This window comes from Perca fluviatilis, chromosome 4, assembly GCF_010015445.1.
Source record: "Perca fluviatilis chromosome 4, GENO_Pfluv_1.0, whole genome shotgun sequence".
Taxonomy (NCBI): Eukaryota; Metazoa; Chordata; class Actinopteri; order Perciformes; family Percidae; genus Perca; species Perca fluviatilis.
The window spans coordinates 22818279-22825248 of NC_053115.1; the positions used below are offsets into that span (position 1 = coordinate 22818279).

The following is a 6970-nucleotide window of genomic DNA, read 5'->3' on the forward strand; positions in this document are numbered from 1 at the left end:
CAAAAACTAATAAAATTGCATCCATTCGGTCCTATTGAGTCTGTCCCATCTACTGTACATACTGTATGCACACACACTCAAATACACACACACACACACACACACACACTGATTTTAATGAACCTCCATCTGCAGTACCATCTAACCACACCAAAAACAATTACATTACAGTCTATTGATTTGCTCAATGCAACAATAACAACTGTAGAGTATTGATCCCACCTAATGGTTTGTTATTTGTATGCATGAGAGAAACATTTACAGTAATTCATTTTTTTGTTTCTACAATGACTTTCAATTCATTTGTAACATGTTTAAAGAATAGTAATCAACAATGTAGTTAGACGTTTGTTGTCTTTTTATTCCAGTGTTAAGTACAGTGAAAACAGTGATGGTAACGGTTTGTTTCCCTGAATCATTTACAAACACGAGAGGACCCAATGCTAACTTAAGACAATTTTTCATCATAGAAGTAGAAATAATTAGTTGATTTTCAATCAAGACCCCTAACCCTAACCCTTCTGCCTTACAACGGAGTCCATACTCTGAATTTTAAAGATGCATGCTCTGCAATTACTGCATCCCTCACTATTCTGACAAAGTTTCTTACAAAGGTCACTTCTATCCTGTTCGAAATGAAAATTCTCTACCCTTTTGTAACCTTTACACAAGAAATCCCATTGGGTTGACTCATTGTGCAGTGGATGGGCTCATAAATCTATATCCTATGGAATGGATGTCTCTAATCAATGGCTTTGGGTGCTTCTCTTGTCTAATCACCTGGTCACACCCATTGATCATGACAGCTGGGTCAGACTTAGAGAAGCAATTACAAATCACAATATGCTGCTTGTGAACGGTGTGTGCATATATGTTATTATGTGCATACTTAAAAGCCAGTAGTGCACAACTTGCTGTATTTTCTAACTAAGCTGTTGTGGGAGTAAATGGGTTGTGGGGCTTGGGCTTTGCCTGCTGAAGTGTAAAAAGTGTGTACGGGTTTGCAAGTGTGTGACAGGAAGGGTCAAATTTTCCCTGAGGGCTACAGGCACTCCTGACCCTCCTACAACACCAATTTAACCATCGGTTAGTCCATGTGTGGCATGGAGTGGGCTGTCAATGGTTGGCTGTCGCCATGTCTGAGGGCTTGTGGATGTGTTGGGGTGACATCTTAACTAAGTCTGTTCCTATCAATTAGAGTGAAGAGGCGAGAGGCTGCAGCACCAAGGGGAGGCCAGAGGTGAAAGAGGGCGGAAGAGAAATACAACGAAGACACGAAACGGCAAGGCACAGTGCTGCTGATGCAGAGGTGGGTGTTCAGTGAAGCTCTGAGACTACATTGGAATTATAGTGTTACTTCGGTGAGTTAGAGGGTGATAGAAAATAGCATGTGGCTGCACAAATAATCATTAAACTGTACGTCTACATTCACTTCTCCAAGTTATTCAAATTGTAGATAAAATAAAAATATGAAATCATTCTGTTTTACTTAGCTATAGTGATATGGGCTTGCCAAAAGTGAGCTAACTTTAGCTTTGTTTGGCCCAGTAACCGTGTCAGCCCAATGAACCTTTTACCACATTGGCATACCAATCAACACATCTCTCACATCGCTGCAGCCATCTACAAGTGCAGCAGAGAGAAAAAAAGTGGTCGAGGCAGGAAAGTGTTAAGGCACCTTTTTCCCATTGCGGTGTGTTAAAAGTGTACGCCAGCTTTTGTCGGTACACTGTGACATCACTGGTGTAAAAGAGTGCACTTCTGACTAAGCCTGTAACAATTCCAAATGTTGCTGTATTAATTGCTGTATGTAATTAATTGTCTCAGAAATAATTGCAATTAACAATTTTAATTGTCTCTTTCAGTCAATTTCTTTTATTTATTTATTACTTTTCCAAACAAATGAAAGTTTTGAAGGAATTCCAGGATACGTCATTTGGTCATCATCATGTGACCCAGATAATATAATAACACAAATACACAGTCTCTGAAATAAACCACGCCATTTTATTATCATAAAAACATTGTAATTATTTCTTAAATGAACATAAAATTGACAAAAGTACAGTATTATATAGTTTTCCGGACCTTAACTTATGTCAGCAATTAATTGCGGTTAAACAAATAAACCGCAATTATGTAAAATTGAAATTAGACAATTATATAATAATTTTTACAGGCCTACTTCTGACCACACTCAATGTTGGGTGAGAAACTCAATCACAGAGGGCAGTGAAACACAGCTTTTCAGCCTGGTGTTAACTTAAAATTCTCAAATATCGTAGGAGTATTGTTGGCCTTGAAAATCCAGCGTTGGTTGGGCTATGCTGCACACCAAGAGGACCTTTTTCACTTACAGTAGGACATTGTTTCTGTGCCTTCAGGCAAATCCCAGCAGGATTCATATATCAACACAGAAACATTTAATAATATGCTGTAATTGATGTGAATTTGGCTGATGAAAACCTTCATTAAATGGTCATTACGGCCCCGCAATGTGAAATCCATACCGACCTGTATGATAATGAGACGACCCTCAAGGGCTCTTTTTGCTCTTCCATGGCAGTTAGTCCTATTTTCTCCTCTCCTTATTTTCCTTCCCAGCTCTTCTAATGTCATACTCTTTTTTTCCTCCATGCATAAAGTTAAAACAAACTACAGGTCATCTCTGCAAACATGTATGGACATCATGCAGAGACATTTACGTTAATGTATGCTGACACACTTGTACATAATGTGAACGTTTGCACGAGGCAGCAGAATCACATTAGCCGTATTCAAAGAAGACAAAGTTCAGATTTTGTAGAGATGGACATTGTCTGTGTTTTTACCAAAACATTTTTAACTGATTTCTTTTTTCTCCAGTTCTTCCTTAACCTCGCTTTTGATTTGACTTCAGAAACACATGCACTACAGCACTGCTTGCAAAGCTGCTATTAGCGCGACTGCTGCTTGGCAAACAAATATGCTTGCATGCAAAATAGAGGGAAAAAAAAATAATAAATGAAATAAAATGTGAATAAACAGACCGACACAGTTTATAATATAAAAGTTGACATCTTAATACATACTGGCCATTCAATGGGTGTTCCATCACAATCAGCATCAGATATAGATGTAGTGGGCTTCTTGTGTATCAGACAGTGCCTCATCAATCTTAGTGGTGCTGTCCCCACAACAAAAAGGAGAGGAAAGCAAATTGCTGTATTTAATTAATGCACTGCCTCCTTTGTTACACTGCTGCTCAGCATCTTTCAGTCCACAGTAGGAGAGAAGGAACCAGAGAAACTCATTCACACCGCGCTGTACACAAAAGCAAAACAGAGAGTGAGAGGTAAAAAGATGGAGATGAAAAGAGAGAAAGAGAGAGAGGGTCTAAAAAATGAATGGCCGAGCAGAACGGGCTGCATCCATCGGCAAACTTTATAATGAATGTCTAAGTTTGGCAAGCATGATGGATGAGTCGGGAATGGTGTTTGTCACAAATGCAATCTTCTTTGAATCGCTCTGCTGTTTCCCAGCTCAGGGCAAGGCCTTGTGTGCTGTGCTAAACCAGCTAGAGTGTTGCCCTAATCATGTCATTAACGTTTAATGATCTGACAATTAAATCAACGACTACAGAGTACATACGTATGACAAATATCTCATATCAGTGTGTGTAAATGTTAATCTCGTTAGACTTGTTTACAGTAGCATATTGTACAATTAAGGCAAAGCCACGGTATATTCAATTAGCTTTGAGGGATGTGTTGTAGCTGTGGAGCTAATGTGACATAAAGCATATACAGCATGATGGTCATTTTGTGCTGAACCACACAGCTGGGCTGAGTGAGCTCACTGTGTTTTGTTAGTAACCAGGTCGGTTCAGTCAAAAATCCCTTGATGTCTCTTTACTGACAAGGTGGGCTCAGACATTTTGTTGTCTTGATCTCAACATTGTTGATTATTATTGTTTTTCTCTCCAAAAAAAAATTGTCAAACTTGTTTTGTCTCAATCTCATCCACCTCTTTTTATGTAGGCTTCTCTGTTTACACCTTGGACTTCACCTACTATTGAGGACACAAAGGTCATGCCCCTCTTCTTCCTTTGTGTGTGTGTGTGTGTGTGTGTGTGTTTTTGTGTGTTTGTGTGTGCTTACATTTTACTTTACATTTGCACACAAAGACGAACTTAGTTTAAAAGTGTGATGGATGGTATTTTTCACGTTTTAAGGCAAATCTTGGAGCATATGTACAGCTTCAATACCAAATAATTGCATCTTAAAATTATGCCGATGTTTAAACTAGGACAACAACAATCCATCTGTATCTATAGGTATACAGATTTTGAAATTTGAGGTATCGGAATCAGTGTCAAGAGATGCTGCATTCCTAGTTTAAACCTATAAAGACATCCGTAATAGCTCACAATAAACACATACAGTATGCAAATTTGTTTTTGGCTTTGAGATGGACTAGATTTACTCTCGACTACAGTTCAACCTACGATACTTTTGACCTGGTCTGGAAATTTGAATACACATTTTTGCAATTGACTTGGACTTGACTGAGGTCTTGACTCGTAAACAAGTGTGAACGTTATTGTACACTTGAATAATAAAAAAGGTTTCTTTGCATATGTGAGCTGATGTTAGGGAATGCTGTTGGTCGTCATAAATTTATTGGAACTGTCCGCTGCCTGTGTGTCCAGGCAAGAGGAATACAGTCTCCCACAGTCTGCTCGGTCTAAAGGACGAACAGCAGGGTCCATTTCTCAGAGATGTGGGTGGCCGGCTGCTTGCTCACTCATCAATATCATGCAAGTATGTTGCTGTGACCTGCCATGCGTGTCCCCTCAGCTTAGATCAATAACACGAACAGATTGCACACCCCCCTCTAAACCCCCATCCACACCTCCACTCTCTGAGGGATTCGTATGTGCCTTTTCAACATCATTATCATATATCCCCTCTTTGAAAGGGCAGTGTCAGCTAGATTGGAACACTACAGAAATTCAATTGACAGGATAAGCTCTATGAGATACAACAGGATAGATAGTAGTTTAGTGTAACTGATAATGAACCAATCACATGATACGTCTGAGTGGATTTTCTTTTTCAAAATCTTTTTTTTTCTAATTTGTTCATTTGAAAAGTTACCTGATACTATTGTGATACATTTATGGGATAAGACAGGCTCTTGTCTTACACGGCAACACTACAAAAACAGAAAAAATAAAAGCAAAAACCAAGACACAGGAAGTCTAGGTGGAAAAGAGGACACGTGGGATGAAGGGGGAAGAGAAAAGGGAGGAAGGAGAGGTGTTCACCTTGAGAGTGCTCATCCATTACAGGAAGGCTGAGGCTCACTCTGTCACACTGTCACAGTGATGCCACCTCCACACCACCCAAAAGGTCACCTCACACTTCACTGCACTGCTTCAAACACAAAATACACACCCACACACACCCCATTTCTGCATTTACAAAAACACAGGTGGACACACTCCCATCTGTCGCCCTATCACTGACAAGTGATAGGGCCGCTGCCACACAGACACAAATAAACACACATACTGTATGCATACAGCTAGTGTATGTGTGAAAGGAAGATAATGCACCACAAGTCACTTTTAAACAAAAACTGATAATGCCGTTTTGCATGGGACTACTCTTTCTGTGGATCTAGAGTGTGAAAATGCATTCATAGTTTGCCCACAAAAACTTACCTACATCCCTGTAGTTTTTTTTATAGTGCTACCTTATTTACTGTAATCAAACCTAGTTGTGAAAGGTTTTGTGCTGTTTTGCATTCAGCATGTTTGTTGTTAGTAAAGCAGTCCCTCCAGAAAAACGTGATTATGCGATCGCATAATTCAATGCATAATCAGCCAAAGTCCGCATATTCATGCGGGGGCCGCATTTTTTCAAATATGGCGCACTTTCGCCACATAAATTGCTTGCATGATTTCATAATCCCCGCATTTTCGTTGCAAAAAAGTCACATATATCTTAACAGAAAGTTGAAAAATGTTGCGTTTACTTCACACAAGAGCAGCCATTTTCCCCTGTTGCCATGGGAACGTTATGAAGTGACGTAATTACGCAACGTGAACATCATCGAAAAGCAGGGTGTTGGGGGAATCACTTTTTTTCTCTTTTTCATCAAACCGCAGTTTTTGCAAGTTCCCGCAATTTCATCGCATAAAATTGCATAAATATCCCGCATATTCCATCGCATTTTTAAAAAAAAACGTGCCGCATAATCAAGGATTTTTGCCCGCAACAATCACAAAAAAACGCATTTTTCTGGAAGGACTGGTAAAGTGTATCTGGTTTGCAATGAGCACATACAATGATACTTTGATACTACATTTGAAACACCTTATATAAGATACACATTCTATTGATGGGTTTTCTTGTGAATTCACATTGTAGCAGATTTTACACAGTGACCTTCAATATTCCTTCCACACTGGAGTAAACAACAGAAAAATAATGTTTGGCTTATGGATTGAATAACAGTAACAATGGCGCAGCTCCACAATGTTATTCTGTACTTCAGTGAATCTTTATCACTTAAAAGAATCTTCAATTTTAGATTTCTGTTTTGACTTAATGTACTAAAAATGCACATGTTGTGTTCTGTGGAGATTTTATTATAAGTAACTCTCCATTATGCATAATGACTACAGTAGATGTGAGCAGTGTACATCTGAAATCCATCACAAGACAATTACTAGTTTTCAAAGTGAAAATAGCCAAGGAAAAAAAATACTGACATGGCTGGAGTACAGTAATGTTGAAGATAAATATGTTATTTCACACAGCAAAATGTATAATATTGTTTAGACTGTCAATACTGAACTAATCACAAAGTTTGACATCAGCGTCTGTCATCTGTTCTGAAAATAAAAAAAACAGATATTCAAACCTAATATTGACTGTTGATTTGTGTATATCCTACTGTTCACTTTATTCCCATATAATGC

At 38.7% G+C, this 6970-nt stretch overlaps 1 long non-coding RNA gene across 3 annotated transcripts in view; it reads left to right on the plus strand.

Moving 5' to 3' along the window:
• Positions 1 to 5878, plus strand: part of LOC120556826 — a 47916-nt gene extending 42038 nt beyond the window's left edge. For 2 of the 3 annotated variants that reach the window (XR_005638895.1, XR_005638894.1), the window contains exons 7-8: positions 1199 to 1309; positions 4020 to 5878. This is a non-coding gene — a long non-coding RNA (uncharacterized LOC120556826). The remainder of the gene's footprint in view (positions 1 to 1198; positions 1310 to 4019) is intronic. The other variant, XR_005638896.1, reaches the window with a different exon arrangement.
• The last annotated feature ends 1092 nt before the right edge of the window (positions 5879 to 6970 follow it).